This window comes from Rosa chinensis, chromosome 5 (assembly GCF_002994745.2).
Source record: "Rosa chinensis cultivar Old Blush chromosome 5, RchiOBHm-V2, whole genome shotgun sequence".
Taxonomy (NCBI): domain Eukaryota; kingdom Viridiplantae; phylum Streptophyta; class Magnoliopsida; order Rosales; family Rosaceae; genus Rosa; species Rosa chinensis.
Window position 1 is genome coordinate 20,573,042 of NC_037092.1, and position 21,785 is coordinate 20,594,826.

Below are 21,785 nucleotides of genomic sequence, written 5' to 3' on the forward strand. Positions count from 1 at the left end.
TCTTACGAAAGGAGTGTCAAAGAAAGTGTTTGACAACTCGATTGACAAGTTGGGCATGATTGACATCTATGCACCAACTTGAGGGGGAGTGTAGAATATTCTGTAAATATTTACTTTCCTTATACATTTAGATTACATCTCTCTGTATAATTGTAGGAGATCGTTTCCTATTAGGATAACTCTTGTATCACTTTATAAACCCTATTCTGTGAGGTAAATAATATTGAAACATTCCGAAATACTTTGAATTCTTATTTTCTACTGAGACCAGTAACAATAATACATCAGTTGCATGAAAAAAAAATCCAAGAAAAGGCAAAACTTTTAAAGAGCTTATCTCAGTCATCCTTATTCTTAAGGCAAGGTTTATTTGCAGTAAAAAAATTAAAAAAATTATGATGGCCTACATCATCTTTTTCCCAGCAGTAGAGTAAGCTACCTAGATATCAGAGTCTTAAAAGACAGAGAAAAAACAATACATACAGTTTTCTTCAGAAATTTCTTTCTAGAAATAATTTTTGCCTTGCAAATGTAGAAGCAACTACAAAGCTATAGGTACAACAATAATTAAGCCATGCCTATTAATCTAAAAGGAACTTGAGAAAAATGACCCAAACAAATTACCAGACCATCCTGCATAATGAAATTAGTATAATTCAAATTACATTCAATTATCTATCATTTGGTTCTAATTAATGCTCTTAGCACAATATGTCCCAAAAAAGTTAATGGCAAAGAGGCCCATGTGATTGGTTTCTGGTAGCTCAGTTCCTATAAAAATATCATGGCTCACCTCTTCCATATGCTGAGACACATCATGAACCGCATCTACATGACACAATCACATAGTCAGATGAATATAGGACTCTAAAGCAAGATAAAGTGCAAGGGAAACCTGAAATATACCTAAAATAACTTTAATTTTGAAGAATATGAAGACAATTCTCTAATCTTAAAAAGTTGGCTACGATTCTTAAATCTTCTACGAGAAAACCTCCCTTTTCCTTGAATAGTTCTTTCTCATATCCAATTAAAACTCATAAGCAAACAATAAAACAAAATTGTGGCTTCCAGTAATCACACATATCTCATAATCTAATAATAAAAGAAATCCAACATATCCTGCAACAGGTAGTGAGACAATAGCTTTACAGGGTGATGAGTGACAAAGAATATTGACCTTGGAATTCTTGCACAAGTTTCTGAGGCACAAGCTATGGCATTCAGCTTCCCGCACCACGTAACAGTAGTGTGATTTCACACAACAAGAGTATGAATTAAGCCAACAGTATGTAACTACAAACATCAAACTATGACAAAACCATGTATATCAGTACTAGATCCCAAATTTTGTTCAATGCAGTAGAACCATGTCAGATGATTAAGAATTAAAATTACTTCCATGCAATTTTCATTATGTCAACACTTTCATGACATAAGACGAGAAAATAATTAAGTACATTTTCTAAACTCTACAACATAAAATATTGTTCATTTAAAGAAGTCTATCTAATATCTAACCCGAAACTGACATGGAACATGGATAAAGTCAATTCAAAAAGACATACCCTTGAAGGCTTGACTGAGGAAGTTGATCTATTTAAAGCATTGCTTCTTGCAGCAGCTAAGGTTGGTTGAGATTCACTTCCATCTGATAAAGGCAAGAGTGGAGTTTCTAGGGAGTGAGAAGCCTAATGACATAAAGTTGAAAAAAGAAGGAGTCAGAAATATGTAGTTTTATTGAATACCAATTTAATTTCATACAGAATTCTCCAATTTAGCAATTCAAGCATGAACTAAATGTATCAAATTCTTGTTCACTTAAGTTTAGGTGAACATTTCAAGAAATGAAAACAACCAGAGTCTAGCATAGTAGCAGGCACATTTGAACTAATCAGGCCAATACAAACCAATTAGACTAGGCATAACTGAACTAACATGACACAAGTTTATATTGAGCAGGGAGACACTTCTTTCAGTCTATTTATTAAAGGATGCTTACATTATGGTTTGAGGTATCTCTCACAGTAATTTCTCACACGTCTTCACGAGAACATATCTATCTTTTCAGCGACTGACTTTTCTTCTTTTACTTCCCATCTCAAATGTTTCACAATTTTTTTGTAACCTTATGTACCACAAGTCTAATACTTGACAACATTACCACAACTTGACAGAGATGTAAATAAGATTCTGAAATGCTGGCAATACAAAATGCACTCAGAGTCTATAAGTCCATAAAATCTATCTTCTTTCTTTTTCGGACATTCTCTACTAGATACTTCACTCAATCAATTTCAATGTGACTCTAAGGTGATGCTTTTCTTGCCTTGTCCTACTCAATACTGCAGATTTAGCTATAACTTCAGAAAAGCGATCACCACTGGTTGATTCTCTAATAGCATATTTTAGAAAGAAACTTTCCTGAATCCCACAACTCCAAAATAAACAAAATTGAACTAACAAGGGAGATAATATGCATACCCACTCAAAAGCACAAGACATGATGCAGGCCACAACGCAAGAGACGGACGTATCTGATTGAATTTTGGGTATTAGAGTTTAGGGTCTGAGTGACGGATTGAATATGCAGAAAGAGGAAGAAAAATAGGAAGGAGGTGGAGTTGAACTAGCAGATGTCGATTTCGCGGATTGCTATGGTCGACTTCGTTGTCGGGACTGGATGGAGTGAGCGGGAAATAGCAGATGGAGGGAGCGGGTACAAGAACAAAGTTTATGAACCCAAAAACCTAAAAAGCTTGCCGACATGTTTAATTTTGGCACCTATATCCACCCAAACGTAAAAAAAAAAAAATAAAAAAAAAATGTATAAAGTGAAAATACACGACAGCACGTAGCTAAAATTAAAGAAATTTGGCAACAGAAAGAATATCCCATAGCCATAGAGGACATATTTATGTGACGGCAACGCCATGCTGTGGCAAATAATTTTTCTCTTTGCGACGCCTCATTTGCCGTAGCGAATTTTAGATCAATGGCGACGGCATTCTCACGCCGACGCTAACTGGTGAAGCCAAACGAATTCTTTTTTGTAGTGCGTACTCGGTAAATCTCATGATAATCAAATAAATCAATGATTGTCCCACACGCCAAAGGGATATTCTTAAATCCACCAACAAATACGCAAGAATTAATAGGTGAAAATAATTTCCTTGAAAATCTCATTTTCAAAAACCTTTCAAAAATTTTAATGTTTAATTCCGGAAATCACATCGGAAAATAACTCATTGAAAATCATCATAAATCATAAACCTAAAATCGAGCATAACAAACTCACATATGCAAATCCAATAAATAATATACCAAATAATATTCAAAACCGATTAATATGCTCGATAATTAAAACAATAATTAAGTAAATCCTGAATTCGGAAAATAAATGCATGCATCGTTTAAAATAAAAATCCACTCACAATATATAGCAAACGGGCCCAAGTGTAAGGATCCTCATCGAGTGATGGGTCGGTACCTCGTCCTATAATAATTATATTCCTTAAGCAACAATTCGACAATTAAATACAATTCTAAAACGAAACCCGAAAACCCCTCATAACCCAACATCTCCATTCCTTCTCGGATTTATCCCAAACTTCACAACTACAATTGATTCGTCAATTGAAGCATTCTAGAGTAGAACCGAGAGAAATCCGACAATCGAATTCTCGTAAATTGACAATCGAAATATCGAACTTCAGAAATTAACAATCGATATCAAACTTTCTCCAATTTTCACCAAAATCACACCTACATGTTCTATACAATACACCCAACCCAACTAGCAACAACAGAAGGCCAGAGTCGGCCCTACGTGCCTCCAAGCACCACCAACAATGGCCACGCGCCGACCAGCCCTTGAACCGGGTATCATCACCTATGCCAAAATCTTCATCTCAACAAGTCTAACAACTTTCATAACTACAACAAAGTCTAGAATTACCTTGGTTGGCCTGAATTTAGCCCGAAAGGAAAGGGGCCGAAACTCAAAACCCTAGAAAATTTCCAATCTTCAATTCTTCCTCCACACTGTGAATTGGTGAAAGAAACTTGAATGAATCGGAAGAGGATGTCGACAGCTCCCAAAAGCACTCGGTGGTGCGACTTGAAGTGACCGGAAAACTGCGAATCGACGTCGGATCGAAACAGCGCTCAAGCTTGGAAAACGCTTCAATTCTCTCTCCTCTGGCCAAACCACCGCAGACTTAAAGAGGAAAAATAGGAGATCCCAACCGGACCAGTGGCGCTCCGTCAGGTGGCCGGACTATGGAGAATGGCAGGAAAAAGTCAAAACTATCGAATAGAGAGAGAAAGAGAGGAAGAGAGAGAAAATGACGCAGGGTAGGTTTTCAAAAATGGAAACCTACCACAGTAACTTCTCCTTGTCATATAAAAATTATCATGAATGTTGTAAAATGATAGTAAAAGAATTTGAGAGAGGGAGAGTTTAGAGTTTAGACACCAAGAATGAAGTATGAGAAATGGAGTGATTCTATTCATCTCACAATGAGATTTATATAGGAGTACCTCAGGTTTACAAAAGGTAACTATTTAACGATTACATCAATCACTCGTCTGATTACAATCAATCAATCGCTAATTATATTCTGTTAATCACCAATCAATCTTAATTGGCGTATATCACGCAACACTAATTGCTATTACATGAATAGCCACATTAATATTTACAACAATGAACAGTAACTTTTGTATTTTGATCATAACTTCTCCATATGAACTCCATAAAGCGTGCCACGTGTCCACAAACTCGGTTTAACGTCCTCTAAAACTTTCGTGAAGGAAACTTTCTAAAAAACTAACCCACACAAACTTCAACTTTTTGGTTCACTAAAAGTATCGAAACAAAGTAAAAAGTGAAAGTAATTATCGTTTACGGTCCAAATGACTAGTAAACCAGTAACTTGAGATTCGGGACTGTGAAAGAACCAAATGACTAGAAGATTGTACTATGGAAATTGGTGTGATATTTCGTTGATTTGTGGTAAATCGAAGGTTTATTTAAGCATTTATTTCGTCATGTCCCAGGGTCGGGGTGTGACATAGAACAAGCCCATATCAATTGTACATCTCAAGTATCGAAAAATATCTTTTACACCAGTCCAATAGTGTTGCGTTGGCACAGAGCTATATCTAGTTAACAAGTTCACTGCAAAGGAGATGTCTGTTCTTGTGCATTGAGCTAAGTATAATAATGTGCATATTGTACTTAAGTAGGGCACTCCTACCTCTAGCACATCTTCGTTATCATCCTTGCGATGAAGATGATCATTTTTAAGATCAAGACTACAGACAATCATAGGGGTGCTTGAAGGCTTGACATTGTCAAAATGGTTAAACATCCATTGACACGATGCTCAAGTTCCAAATTGAGGAAAAATCATGTTCTCCTAAGATCTTTCAACTCAAACTCAGATTTCAAGTGTTCAGCGGTTTCTTTTAACTTTTTAAGGGCTTCCAATAAAGTTCATGTCATAAGCATGAACCGTGATAGAATCTTAAACTTGTTATAAAAACATGCGGGTATTTACATATCTCTTCTCAATCAAGTAGTCACTTAGTAAGCACGTGTAGAGCTCCTTTTTGGGCTTAAGTACTAGAGCTTGACCTTTTGCAACAGTCTTGCATCTTTGCTTGCCCATCTCCTTTTTAGGCTGGAGAACCTGACCTTGGGCCATTGCAACAGTCTTGCGTCTTTGGCTGCCCAGCTCCCTTCTGAGCTGGATAACCTAAACTTGAACCTTTGCATCTGTCTTGCGTCTTTGCCTGGCTAGCTACCTTATAGGAGAACCTGTTCTTGGGCAATTGTAGGAGTCTTAGGACTTTGCCTGTAGAGCTCCCTTCTAGGCTAAAGATACTATACTTGAGCAATTGCAAGAGTCTTAGGTCTTTGCCTGTCAAGATACCTTTTGGGCTGGAGAGACTAGAATTGAGCAATTTCAAGAGTCATGGGTCTTTGCCTATCGAGCTTCCTTATGGGCTAAACTACCTGATCTTGCGCAATTACAAGTCTTGGGACTTTGCCTATCGAGCTCCCTTCTAGACTTGAGAAATTGCAAGAGTCTTGGGTCTTTATCAAAGCTGCCATGCCTTCTAAAAGAGTTGGATGCACATGGCTGCACGTCAATATAGATAGTCTCGAGTTTGATGAGGACTGCAGCCATACAAGGTTGGGATCAATATGTCAACAATTTTAAAGAAACTTGGCCTGGGAGTTTCGAGGAACACACATTTATAAATTTCCTGAAATTGGATCAGAGTGCACGGAGAAACATAATGGCTGATGCACAGCTTAACATTATGCGATTTGTAGCTGCATCATGTCTCTTTGATGAACCTAGTTGGAATGGAATTGTTTGTTTGGGAAATGAAATTCCAAAAAGGTTGAGGTATCAAAGTGAGGGATGTTTGATACTTTGATAAATTCATAAATATCAAGCTTTCCTTCTCATTGGTTTTGTCAAGGCTTCTTCTTGGTTACGCTCTATGCATTGTGGTAGCATTCAACAACTATACGTACCCAATATTGGGAATTCCTACTTTAGTTGTGAAACCCATTACAAAACTAACAATGGTCACGAAGTTTGTGTTGAGAATATATACATCCCACATGGGAAAAATGGGACCTTGCCTATGGGTTTATAAGTGTTTGGGCCACTTCATTCATTGCCAATTGGTTTTGGATGTGAACCCCAGATTACTTTATCATGGTATCAGAAGCGGGTTACCTACGTGTGCATGCCTAACGGCCACACGGGCTCCAAGTCACCCAAGTTGTCCGCTTGTATGGCTTGAAAATTTACTACACATGCGGGGGCGTGTTGAGAATATATACATCCCACATGGGAAAACTGGGACCTTGCCTATGAGTTTATAAGTGTTTGGGTCACTCTATTCATTGCCAATTGGTTTTGGATGTGAACGTACCCCATATTACTTTATCAAGTAAATCTACAGCTAGCTTTAACCATCATAACTGAAAAATGATAGGAAGGGCAACAGCCATGTGCATTCACTTTGTGTAGCAATGTATTGTCAGATTCTAAAATCTACATTGCTAGATTCTTCTAGTACTCTTGCTATATGCATTTCTTCCTCATCGTTAACTAAGAATTTATCACATTACAGATCTTAATTCACAATAGAGCTAGAAAAAGAAACAAATCAAGTTGGGGTATGAAATTGAATTTCCACATGCTTTGGCTACAACAAGAGCCAAGTTGTTATGAGGATAAGCTAAGCAGAGCCATAAAATGTAAACCAAGCTATGAATGTAAGCATCAGAGTATATAGCTCATAAAATGGCATATGATGATATGAACGTGAATATTTCACATGATGTTGATTTTCCTTTTACTACTCTGGGAAAGTAGTTTCCACTTCCACTGGGTTCAAACTGGTTTGCGTTGTCTCTTAGTTTTGATGATGATATCTTCTTCTTCTTCTTCAACATACTACTTGTTTTGGTTCCATAACTACATCTTCATCAATGCCTCCAAATAAGTTTTCAGGATCTTGGACATACAACAAGGAGACTCCACACCTTTTCACCCTCACTGTGGAGAGGTCCAAGGGATTTTTTTTTTCCTCTACTGAGGTTCTGATAAATATATTGGTAAACATGAAGTCATAAAAGGTCTCGGATGCTTTTACCCAATCCTCGCGATTGATTGCACTTCCTAATAAAACAAATTCAGGGCAGAAATACCACACGAACACATGGTCTGAATTAAGAATATCTGGTAGGCTTATATCGAGGGCTTCCCAACAAACTGAAAGCTGAGCTATGAATCAGAGACGAAGGAAGAAGAAGATGAGAGAAAGGGAGAGAGGGAGAAAACATGAAAAATGAGATGACTACATTGTTACTAAGTTAATCATGAAATTACAGAGTGAAGGCTTTTATACTATTCTAAAATAGCCACACCTACCTAATATCTATTATACCCTTAACATCGATCCCCCCTCAACCATATGCTCAGATACCAAGCATAATGGTTGGAATAAAGAAATTAAAACCCAGCTAATCTAGCAAAAACGAAACCAAATGAAAAACAAAACCCAACACTTCAATCAGTTTCCAGTAATATGCACAAGACCTGCAGCACCTTTGCATACTCCTTTACGTCACCAACACCTCAATCATTTAGTCATTTATTCTATCAGTCTTTCAAATTCTTGCATTTTCTCAAGGATTGATGGTAGATACTTGTGAACTAGCAGAATGATTACTAGAGTTTGTGGATGTTCAACTCAATGAACTCAAAATTTTGCAAGGAACATAACCCATTCACATATCAGCAAGTTTCACAAAACTTATTGAGGTGGGAAACCGGTCAATTGCACTTCTTCTTATCATTGAGGTGGGAAACTGGTCAGTTGCACTTCTTCTGATTCCAGGTAGGGTACCCATGTCATAATGCTGTATTGTCTCATCCACATTTAACCTATTCAGAGACATGGACAACTTCACTTGCTTTCTTTTTAAGTAACTCACCAATAGTGATATCTCCACCAGGTCTGAAAGAAATACACCATCATTAGATCTATACTGGTAGGGTACCCATGTCATAATGTTGTATTGTCTCATCCACATTTAACCTAATCAGAGACATCGACAACTTCACTTGCTTTCTTTTTAAGTAACTCACCAATAGTGATATCTCCACCAGGTCTGAAAGAAATACACCATCATTAGATCTATACTGCATCATAGATTGATCACCATAAAAAAAAAATATGCCTCCATACAACTTTTCTTTTTGTTAGTGAGATAAATCTTAGCCTTATCTACCATATCCAATTCTTCACTACCATAACCCAAACCCAGATTTAGCCATCTCATCACTTACAAACCTAGAATCAATTTAACCAAAATCTTCAATTCAGAGACTTCCTTCACTCTAGAGCCATTCTCACAATCCAAAACACCATGAGCTGACATCTTCTACTATCCCACTTATCAAGTCAGAACCATCCATCCAGAAAAGAAAACAAACTCCAATATTCAACTTTAGTCTTCTTCTGTAACATTTACTTAATTCTTCTTCAAAGATTCTTGTTCCAGACTAAAAACAAACTTCAATATTCAATTAAATCTTATTCTATAACATTCACTTAATTCTTCTTTTTCAAAAATTCAACCAATACTTCAAAATTCAACTCAACTCTTCTTCTTTCATTCTTCAAACTATATACAACTAATCATCTACTTCTTCAAATTCAACCAATTCTTCTTCTGCAAAATTCACTCAATTGTTCTTTCACAAATATTTACGACTAATTCTTCTACTTCAAAATCCAATCAATTCTTCTTCTTCAAAATTCAATTCTTCTTCAAATATTCTATCAATATACTTCATCATAATGACATGCAAAGTAGACGGATAAACAAAAACGACTTAGGCAAGATCCCATAATACTATAATAGACTAGCACATCAGCAGTATAGTGAAGCGGAGCGACAACAATTGCAAAGAGCATATGAACAACGAGTAGAGATGAGTGAATTGGAAAGAGATTACCAAACTCTCTGTGATTGTATCAAACCATGGAGATGAATCCGCACTCAAATTCCGGTAGAGGGAATCGCTTGTCCGCACTCCGCACTCGAATTGGAAAAAGACGTCTCACTGAGCAAGGCCTTGGAAGCTTGATATGGTTGACTTTCGGATTCCGGAACAGAACAACTGCAACGTTGAAAAAACTCAAGCTTCGAGCAAGGATCCATGGCAAAGGGAGAAATTGAATTTGGGGGTTAGGGTTTGGAATTGGGGAAAATCAAAATTGAATGAAACTGATAAATGCGGAAGCAAAAGATAGAGGAAGCAAGAACATCTAGGTCACCGATCGACCTGAGCTCCTTATACCATGAAAGCTGAGCTATAAATCAGAGACGAAGGAAGAAGAAGATGAGAGAAAGGGAGAGAGGGAGAAAACGTGAAAAATGATAGGACTACATTGTTACTAAGTTAATCATGAAATTACAGAGTGAAGGCTTTTATACTATTCTAAAATAGCCACACCTACCTAATACCTATTATACCCTTAACATTACTAAGGGTTCATAAAGAACATGTATGGTTCAATTGCATAATTTTAAGAATGACAAATACTTTTACTATAGTCACAAGCGACAAGCTTGAGATCATTGGAAGGTATCAAACCCGACTCACCAGAAAGGTGTTTGGCGTAACACCTGAGATAGCTAGTGAGCAAACTTGCATTTTTATCTTGATTCTCTTCACTATAGTGGATCAATGTGCACTGCCTTAGAAGCTTTGAGAGAGAATGGTAATGGTGAAGCATTACAGTTCAAGAGCACAATAACAGAGTTTAAGGAGAAAAAAGGTGAGGAAGTGATGGGAACTGAGAAGCTAGCTGCTAGTGGTTGGAATTATAAAGTCTAGCTCTACCTCTGCTGCAATTGTTGGAAAGCAGACACGGTAAAAATGTTCACCTATTCCCATCGCTATAATCACAATATGTGCACAGATCACACGAGCACTAGACTCCTGACTTTGGAAAGGTATCCTCTTAAAGCTTCTTGTGTTTGAATCTTTTTCCTTCGATCCTTGATCTTTCATGTTATCTGTTGGTAGATAAACTGGCATTCATACATATGCACATTTTGAGTCAATGTAATGTTTTAAGGGGTTTAGGCATATGGTCCCCCCACCCCCGGCCTAGCTTTTCTATTTTTAGCAACAAACTTGTTCCTCGCAAACTTGCTGATGTTCCTCGCAAATTAACTTATTCTCATAAATAAGCAGAAGCCAGCTTTTCTTAAAAGCATAGCCATACCAAACACACCCCTAGTCTTACCTAGGTGCCTCGCTAGCATTATTATCTCTACTACTATAATTGGAGGCCCTCTTTTGGTGTCAAAGGCTTCGCCAAATTTTGAAAGTGCCTATAATACCCTTCAATAACATAATTATCAAATTAAGTTAATAAAATATAAATAAATAAAAGAGTAAATTGAAAAAATACTCAAACCATCACTATTCTATGTCTAAAAAATAAATAGTCGATCTATTTTCCATTAACATCACATTATCACCCTCGAGAAACGCGGGCACGTTGCTAGTTAATAGAAAGTAAGGCATGGTTTCATGTGGCTGGAACAACAACTAATACCAAAGTCTGACACCTTTGCAGAGAGTTTTTTTTTTTTACTTTGTCAAGGGAAACCCAAAAGCTTCTTAGGCCCAAGGTAAACCCCTTCGGCGCATGTGAAATGCTCCAACTATGCATTGCAGCACAGTGCCTGGGCACTTTGACAACTTCGAGGTTCGAACCTAGGTTGGGGAGCACACCCAACTAGGCAAGAACCACTAGGCCACTTGCAGTGGTTCCTTTGCAGAGAGTTAAGCCAGTTGTGTTAACCATGGACTTGGATAAACATTAGAAACTGAACCAAATCAAGAGAAAGAAGGGAACTGAATCCAGATTTATCCATTTAAATAGGAGGAATAAAATGCACTAACCAACCACTCCGTGAAAATAATGAGCAAGTTTTATAATATCACCTAGAAAAGTGATCTGTAGGCCATTCCATGAGTTGGCATTAGCATGTAAAAGTAAATTGAGAGCCATCAGCAGTAAAAGTTTGGATGGTAAGCATCAATCCAATTTAAATTTTGGGCTAAGTGAAGCACAAGGCTGCAATAGATGCAAAACAATAAAAACGCTGACCAGTTGGAAAGAGTAATGTTAAATGAACATAGATCAGAAGAAACTATATATAAAGCAAGAGGGAGCAATCACTAGTTTTGAATGTGGTGATCTTTTTTTCTCACAAAACATCAAAGTGAAAATACAATTTCCAATTTTCCACTACTCATTTCCATATTGCTGAGACACCAAGAATCGTTTCAGTTCCTAAAACAACTAAAAAGCATTCAGAACGTGCACATATAGAGAAGAGATCAATGTATCGAGATGAACAACATGCACTCTATATGAGACATGCATGTTGCATGAAGTTCACCTGATTCATAAAGAGGGTCTGACATTTGTTAAAATCCAACAGAAACAAGTTAAGCAATCATGAAGCTTGAAACCATAGATAGTTTACTCATTGACTTAGCTACTGTAAAACCTATAAGATTAAGCAAAAAGAAATACATGCAGCTAAAGGGGGAGGCCAATTGAACATAATAAATTTGTTTCTCCTTGGATCTTCAGCACCTCACACCACCATCACCATTAAGAGCAGTAGAGAGAGATGAACAAAACTCGGTTCTCACCACTAGACCTCAGACATCGACAGACGCCGTTTCACATGCCTCACATGTAAAATATTATTTCGATCTAATATTATCTACATTAAGTAAATAACAAACTGATTAAACTTATTACAATAAATGGGAAATATATGAATTATCTACCTAGACACCTAATGGGCTTTGGTATGTAACTCATATGGTTAGGAATCCATTTTGATAAAAATAAATATATAATTAGTTGATATGCTAATTATAGCATCTTTCATAAATAACTCATTGGCTAGAATTAAGGATTCTTTTATGGGAAGACCTATCTAGCTTGTATATATAGGTGCTTGAAGTCCTTATTCACAATGTGAAAAACATTCAGTCCTGCCTCATAGAGAGGAGTTAAACACATAGTTGAGTAGAAGATTTCTTGCGTGTGGCTGCTTGAAGTTTTGGAGCTCGGATTATTTGTGTTGAATAGCTGTGTTGCTGCTACTACTTTTGAAGGAATGGTTGTTATGCATGAAGCAGGTGATGCATCTCCTCTTGTCACTATGTCACCAAAGTCATCAGACAACAGCCGATGACTGTTGTCTAATTCAGAAATTTTCTGTTGTCTATTGGCCTAATGTCTCTTAGGTCTTCAGACGACAGATATAACCCGTGGTCTATATCTCACTCAAACAACAGAGACATGCCAATAATCTGTTGTCTGATTATTTCGAGATATGCCGAATTATGACTTTCTGAGGTTAAAGATGTAACAAAACGACAGTTATATGTTGTTATAAAAGATTCTGCACAACATCTTTTCATAAAACTCTATCGTTTATATTTCATTAAGACGACAGAATTCTGTTGTCTGAATATATGGAGATTTGAACTATCTTGGATTTTTTCTGTTGTGTGAATCAATTGTGGACAACATATATTTGTTATGTTCTATTGTTTCTTTTTTACTAAAATGACAGAAATATGTCGTTTGAATATGTAGAAGTCTGCTCTTTCTTGGGTTTTTCTGTTGTGCGACTCAATTACGAACAACATATATTCATAAAGTTCTATTATTTCTTGTTAACTAAAATGACATAAATATGTCGTTTGAATATGTGAGGCGTGAACTTTCTTGGGTCTTTCTATTGTCTGATTAGCATAAGGACTATAGTTAGCCTGCTTCATATGTGGTTTATGGTGACTTCAGACAACAGACATTTGCTTGAATTTTGTTGTTTGATGTTGATTCAGATTTCAACTTATTTTTGTTCTTATGCCTATCAACTAACACCTCCAATCTTGACATAATAAGATATAGACACAAGTGCCATTGGCAAAGAAACAGTTTCATATATATATTGATCTTTTCATATTAACAACTCCAAATGTACAAGTCATCAATACATTATCTTAACATAATAAGTTCATAGAAACAAATAGTTAACACAACCTTGTCCCTTGAGCAGTTTCAGTTGTTAGCATTTTCTTCTACTTCTTCTGTTCATTCCAATTCTGAAGCAGAGGCTCTTCTCACATGGTGAAATGCTACAACTTTGTCGCCCGCTTTGAACTTCTGGACTCCTTATCCAACATCGAACCTTCATTATGTAGTCTTGAGCTACCTGATAATTATCCAATGAGCATGCAATAACAAAATGGAGAAATCTCAATGTACACAAAATGTTATGTTAATTCATACAAGAGGCACACAGCAAACACATAAATTGAACATCTTTAAGCAAACCTGGTATAGGAAAAGTAGCAATCCATGAGCAAAGCCTGGACTAAGAGTAATCTACTAATATAAGATGCAAAATACCATGTATGTTTTTATGATGTAATCTTAAGCAAAAGAAGAAACAAATATACCCAGTCCCAACACAAAACAGAAACACCAGCAACCTGCAAAAAAGGAAGAAAAGAATATCAGATACCAATCAACCAAATGTACTCCAAACCAAAACCCCTGCAACCTAGAAGTTTTCTATGTACCTGCAACTCATTAAAATATTTAACAAAGACACAATTCAAAATAGATTAAGAACCAAATTTAGTGTCAAAAAACAAACTAAATCCTAAAAAAGATGATACATTTCCAAAACGAGGCAAAGTAGGATAGCAAGAATGAGATGTTTAAGAGTCAATCTCAGATTGAGATCGATTTGCAACCCAAAATTTCTACCACATGTTTGGTATGTGTTATGAACCAAAAACTAACTCAAACCCCATAAAATAAACTTAATCTTCAATCATTGCTCCAAATATCAAAATCCAGCAAGTTACTCTATAGACAATTTGCTGAAAGTGTGTTGATTACTTCCAAAATATTAATCCAACACTTTACACTATGTATTTGCTTGACTGGTACGTGCTCATTCTTTGAAAGCAATGGCTTGGCAGCCATGAATTCAACTAAAAGCAAGTAATAGCAAAATGCATATGTAAATGTCAAGGAAACCCCATATCCAGTGCTTCACAAAGAAATGCACATAAATATACAAATGATTTAAGTTTGATTGTTCACCTAAATGTATCAAACGATATAGTCCAACACATCCATCATGCAAAGGTCTGAGCCCTAAAAATGAACAAGCAGGAAGAGAAGATATTTAAAGTTGATAATAAGGTGACAAGCTCATTGCGTGTTTGAACTAAGAGTTCAGTGAATTAAGTAAATAGAACCTAGCAGCATAAAAGCATTGATTATTAGGTAACAAAAAACCATGAAGTACTATAAAGTGACAGAATTCCTAGGGATTTGAAAAGGAATAACATAATCAATTGCCTTAGATTCATAATCGTTGCAGCAAGATACCATTTTCTATTATACCTGAATCCTTCAGTCATTCCACGTAACATTATGATTAAGACATAAGTTCCAATTTCCAATAATCATAAATTGCATTTTTGCATTTGTTCCATCCTAGTATTACAAACTCCCCAAAGTTTGGTAATTACCTGAATAACTTGGAATCACACTATATGGTTTCACAGGAAAGGTCCTACCCAGGAAATCAGCTGTATTCTTTCACTGTTGAACCTATGAGTGCTAAGCCAATTGCGTAGAGAGCCACTATCTCGTGTTAATAACCACTGGGGTTCACATAAGCACCAAGAAGACCTTCACTTGAATGCATCTGAATTTGCAAGGATATCATCAAAGTTTGCGACTCCTTCCTGATTCTCCACCTATCAATAAAACTTTGGAAGTATAAAGAACGTGAACTGGAATTCTTTGACCATTTAATTAATAAAATCAAATAGATATCAAAGCATGCTCTACTCATGAGCATAATACTAATAAGTAAAATCAGATCAGTGAATTGGGAAACATCGACAACATCCCCACATTTGGAAGGAATCCCAAAGCCAATACCTCTGCTAAACAAAGGAAGAATTTTTTTTTTTTTTTGCTCAAAATATTCAAGAACGGGAAAAGTTTGGATATAGAACCTTTGAATGAAAGCCAAAGAAACAAGTATAATATCAACAGTTCCTTACCTGCATTTCAAGGTGGCCATAATCTAACCATGAAACTCCCTCGATAAGATTTGTTTTCTTCTCCGATTGACCACATGTAACCCAAAAAAAATTCAACAAATTAGTGAGCACCCTTTCAAACCAAACCAACACAACAAAATCAGAGCCATATGTCTAAAATTCTAAACATACTAAATGTGAAAGCAATTAACTGATATAACTATTTAATTATTACTGGTAAAAAAATGGAACAAATAATCTTCATGACTACAATAGAAAACTATGAAGAATATGTAGGAAATTAGCCCATTTTAACATTGATACTTCATGACTACAGAATGCTTTGACTACATGATCAAGGCAAGTGAGATTAACAAAACCAGTGGCAAAAGAATTGAAAAAAGAAAGCAATGACCATCAAGGAATTAACATATATATGCACACGAGCATCACCAAAATGTGATTCCACCTTTGAACATGCAACTAATGAACCATTGAACTTGATGTTTCTCCTACAAGCTTCAACTGAAAATGCAAGAAGGCAAATAATAGCAGCTCTTTTAAATGGTTAAATGTAAAAGCTAAATCCAGCGACACTATAGATATGCATGTGCTCAAAGAAAATGTTAGCAAACAAATACAAAAGGAATAAATTGAGGCTTTTCTGACCTTAAAGAGATCAAATAAAGAAAACCTCAAAGCTGCCCTTATGCACCAAATCAAAAATAAAACAGGAAAAAAAAAATAGATTACTGATACAACTAGAACTAATAGTACCATTGCAATTCACTAGTATCCCTAGAAATAATGAAAAGGATTTACCACTGCATGCTCCTTTGCTTCTTGGGTGCAGTAGTGTTTTAATCCTAATCTCAAATAATACCTACTCTGCTTGATAGTGATGAAAAACAAAAACAAAAACTATGAGATTGAAGCACTTGCTTCCCAATCAAATTTCATACAAATTGATTACTTGAAGACAAAAAGAACAGATGAGACCGAATTACTACCTGGAACCAATATTAGTAGACACCAACTTTCACGTATAGCATTCATAAATTTCTCATATATTACCTGCAAAAATTGAAAGAAAACCAAACGGAAAATCCAAAATTGCATTAAACCCAAAATTCCCCAATGAAATCAAGTAATTAAGGAAGTCACTCACCTCAAATCCTAAACGGAATAAAAATAGAATTGAAACAAAGCTCAAGTATTTTTGCTCAGTTCTCAAACTTCTATGAAATTCAGGAATAAGATGAAAAACTAGCACAATTGAACTAACCCAAATCAATAACATGCTATTAATCAAAGAATAACCAACAAGAACATAATCTCAAGAAGGTAAATCAGATCGAATCTGAGAGAGGGACAGACCGAGATTGAGTGACTGACAGAGTGATGTTGTGAGAACGAGACGAGGTCGTCGTGCCGCTGCCGTCGACCGTCACAGAGACTGGGTTGAAGGTTTTGAGGAGGTTTGGGTTTTCAGAAGTTAGTTGAGACAATCAGACTTGAGAGAATGAAGACGAAGTCATTGGACTGAACCTCCGTCTTCCACCTAGCCTCCGTCTTCGCCTAGGCAAAGTGAGCTGAACAGTTAATCGAAAAAACCCTAAATTCCCAATCCAACAAAAACCCTAAATCTATAAACACTTAATCAAATGGCTTACTAGCAGTAGAGTGAACGAATAGAAGAGATTGATGTTGGATTTGGCGCTGGATTCAGTGGTTTTGGTTTGAGAGATGTGCTGTGAAGAAGAGAGAAGTTTGAAAGAGGGGGCGTTTTCAGTGTTTGAGAAATCCATCGGGCAAGATTTGATTAAGTTGTTTGATCTAATTTCATTTATGTGGTACCAAAAAACCAAACAGTCCTTTCCAAAAAAAAAAAAGCAAACTTTCAAAACTAAGCAAGTCTCCATTACACACACAACAGAAAACTGTTATCTGAAACAAAACATTTTTCTCAAAATCAATTTATCATGGTATATCACTATATTCAGACAACAGAATTTTTTCATTCTGTCGTTAAAGAGAACAGAAAGCAACCATTCTGTCGTCTGAGCCCTGTCGTCTGATGAGTTTATTGACGTAGTGTGTTGTATTCTAGTTCATATTGTATTGATCATTGGGTTGTGTTTATGCATTTTGTGAAACGATCTTGGTTTGCTCATTAAGTTAACAAATGGTATCAAAGCCAAATTTCACAATTCATAAATCATTTTTAGAAGATCAATTCATTGTATTTTGAACGAGAGTTTTGTGTTATGTTGAATTGCAAAACGTTTTGGGAAATTAGGGTTTTGGTTAACAGGCCAAGAAATTTTTTTTTTCTAATTCGGATTAAGATCGCTTTTGGGAATTATTGCTTCCGCTAAAATTGTTGCAGAATTGCAGTCGCAAAGGTTAGGCCTTCTGAGAACCATGTTTCGATTCAAAGTTTTAATTCATTTTCTATTGAATTACAAGAACACTAGAAGCATTCCTAGCATGCACAGGCTAGAGTAGATGGTGACCGGGATGAAATTTAAGTTTTGGTGTGCTTGTGTCTTTGAATTGAATTGAGTTGAATTGAAACGATTTTGTGCTTTCTCTATGATTGCTTATAGATGGTTGTGCTTAATATTTTGTATTCTGCTAATATATATATGTGATTGAACAATGATTATATGATAAATTGATGAATGTTTGAGTTAAGAAGTTCACTGGCTCCCTGTAAATGTTGTCATATTTTCATTGAGAAAATTGCAGATTGAGTAAAGTTTCTTTTCAAGTGCCTTGATGTCTTGAATTGAATTTAGTTAAACTTTATTTCGGTCACAGGTTGTTGCAAATAAAAATAGGAATGTTGCACAAAGCAATTTATGTTATTATTTGCATTTGATCATTAAGATAAAAATGACCTGGAAAGTTGTGTTAATTGTTTTCAAACTGTGCTTACTCGTGTCTTCCAAAGAAGTGTTAATATAGCATAGTTTGGTGACAAACAACTTCACACGTGATTTTGAATTCATATTTTGATACTTAAAGACTCTTCTACTGTCATAAGATGTTGATTGTCTTTTTGGATAACTTGAGTTCTCTAATTATGGGGTGAAGATTCAGAAACTTAAGTACATTATGTCTACTGCTACGAAAGTGTTGCCTAATGTGAAATTCAGATTTGGGGTATTTTCATTGACATAGTATCTTGTGGTTCTTGTTGCCGTTAAGGTTGATATTTTGTTTTGGTGTTTTTTGTGTTTTTGAACTGCTTTTGGAACTAACACATAAATCTGCAGAAATATTGCTAAATTGAAACTTTGTATTTTTTGAGTTTTGAAACTGAAACTTACTGAATTTTTCTTTTTGGCTTTGCTCATTAGGAAGTATTTACATGAACCTCAACAATGTTTTGATGCTCACTGGAACAAACTTTAGAGCCTGGAGAGATTCAGTAGAGCGTTATATGATGATGCATGAGAATATAGACCTAGTCTTTCATGAGGATGAACCTAAGGCATTAACTAAAGATAGTTCAACTAAGGAGGTTAAGGCATTTAAAGTCTGACACAGGTCAAATAGAATGGCCAAGAACACCATTAGGAACACTATGTCTGACACTGTAAGAGGTAGCGTAGAAGAACCTGACTTGGCTACTGACTATATGGAGGCCATTGAGAGAAAATTTAAAGAGAGTGAGAAAGCAGAGGCTGCAAGATTGTCTAAGGCTTTCCATGAGCTGAAGTATGAAGGATCTGGGGGAGTTAGAGAGCATATAATGAAGTTGATCCACATTAATGCTAGCCTCAGGGAGTTACTGATGGGAGTGAATGATAGTCAAGTGGTGCATGTTGCACCGCATGCCTTGCCAAATACCTTCAGTGGGCTTAGAACTAGCTACAATGCTCTAAAGGGTACCTGAACCATAGATGAGCTCATATCTATCTGTGCTAATGAAGAAGATAGAATTAAGAAAGAGAGAGAGCCTGTAACCTCTGTGAACCTGGTGGAAAAGCCAAAGAAAAAGAAGAACAAGCTTAAAGTCACCAAAACCATCACTAAGCCATTTGGAAACACTGCAGCGCCTAACACCACCAAAGCTTTTAAGTTCAAGTGCTACTTTTGTAAGAAAGTAGGACTGCTCAGGTTTTAAGGCTTGGTTGGTGAAGAATGGTAAGAATTTCTTAAGTACTACAGAAACTTTTTCTGTAGAAATTAATTTTGTCAATATTGAATCTCACACTTATTGGTTAGATTCTGGCTCACCCTTGCATATTACGAATTCTTTACAGGGATTCAAAAAGAAGAGGGCACCAAGAAGTGAGGAAACCAATGTCTGTGTGGGAAATGGCATGAGGGTTGCAGTGAAGGCTATAGGAACCTTAAGACTAGATCTAGGTTTTGGAAATTTTTTAGTTTTGGATGATGTTTATTACATTCCCTCGATTAAAAGGAATTTGCTTTCTATGTCTCTTTTGGTTAAGACTGGTTGATGTTTTTACATTGATTTGGATGGAATAAAAATTTCTAAAGGTTCCTTGTTATATGGTTTGGTGTTATTTTGGATAATTATATGAAATTGAATTGTTCAATACCTCAACAAGTAATCTCACTTGTTGAAGACATAAATAGCACATTAAGTAACAACACCATCATAGGTGTTAAAAGGACCTTGTTCAATGATAAATCAGCTTACTTGTGGCATAGGAGACTAGGCCACATTTAAAAAAAAAAGACTGCAAATATTAGTAAAGAACAAAACACTTACAGAACTAGACTTTTCAGACCTAGCAGACTGCATTGAATGTTTTAAGGGTAAAATGACAAACTTAAGAAAAACGACTGCTAGCAGAAGTGAAAAACTGCTAGAGTTAATTCATACAGATATATGTGGTCCCTTCAGGCATAGAACAATATGTGGAAATGTTTATTTCATTACATTCATAGATGACTATTCAAGGTACTGTTATATCTACCTATTGTCAGAAAAGTCACAATCACTTAAGGCATTTAAAATTTTCAAAACTGAAGTTGAACATCAACTAGAAATGAAAATTAAGACTGTGAGGTCTGATAGGGGGGTGAATTTTATGGTAAATATACTGAGCAAGGACAACAAAAGGGTCCATTTGCTTTATATCTGCAGGATGTAGGTATAAAAGCTCAATATACAACACCATACAATCCCTAACAGAATGGTGTTGCAGAGAGAAAGAATAGAACTCTGTTGAATATGGTAAGAAGTATGATGTGTACTTTTGGGTTGCCAAAAATGTTTTGGGGAGAAGCTTTAAGAACTGCAAACTATCTTTGCAATAGGTCCCCAAGCAAGTATGTGGATAAAACACCATTTGAGTCTTGGTGTGGTAGGCAACCTAGTCTGCATCATTGCGATGTATGGGGTTGTAAAGCTGAGGCAAGAATTTACAATCCCAATTTAGGAAAACTTGACCCTAAATCTGTAACTTGTCATTTTATAGGTTATTGTGAAAAATCTAAAGGTTATAAACTTTATGCACCTCACTACTCACCTACAATTTTTGAAACTCATCAGGTTAAATTTCTGGGGGAGAGTATTTGCAATACAAAATTTGAAGATTTAACTAATAATTTGAGGAAATTGCAGAAAGTGAGGATACAGAAGTAGAAATGCCAAACTTTAAAAATAATGCAGAAACTGAAAGTGAAGTTCACAATGAAGCAGATGGTGACTTAGAACTTGAAAACCAAAATGTTGAAGTGGTTGAACCTATACCAGATCAAAATATTCCTGAACCTCAACAAAATATAGCTTAACCTAGAAGATCACAAAGAACTAGGAAGCCAACTTTTGGTGGTCAAAATGATATTTATGAGGTTTATCTGCAAGAAGTTGAGAGCACTTTAGCAGATGATAATGACCCTGTAAATTTTAAGCAAGCTGCAGAAAGTAATGAGTCAAAACAATGAAAGAAAGCCATGGATGCAGAGCTTGAATCCATGTATAATACTGAAGTGTGGGAGCTTGTGAAGCCAGATCCAAATCACAAGACTATAGGCAGCAAGTGGGTGTTCAAAACTAAAAGAGATGCCAAGGGA

The 21,785-nt window shown here is 36.0% G+C and overlaps 1 long non-coding RNA gene across 1 annotated transcript; it reads right to left on the reverse strand.

Moving 5' to 3' along the window:
* Positions 1 to 13,707: 13,707 nt before the first annotated feature.
* On the reverse strand, positions 13,708 to 15,402 carry LOC112203256. The gene is made up of 4 exons (XR_002937623.2): positions 15,204 to 15,402; positions 14,770 to 14,823; positions 14,115 to 14,147; positions 13,708 to 13,867 (listed from the first exon to the last, which is right to left on the reverse strand). It is a non-coding gene; the product is annotated as an uncharacterized LOC112203256 (long non-coding RNA).
* Between the last annotated feature and the right edge of the window lie 6,383 nt (positions 15,403 to 21,785).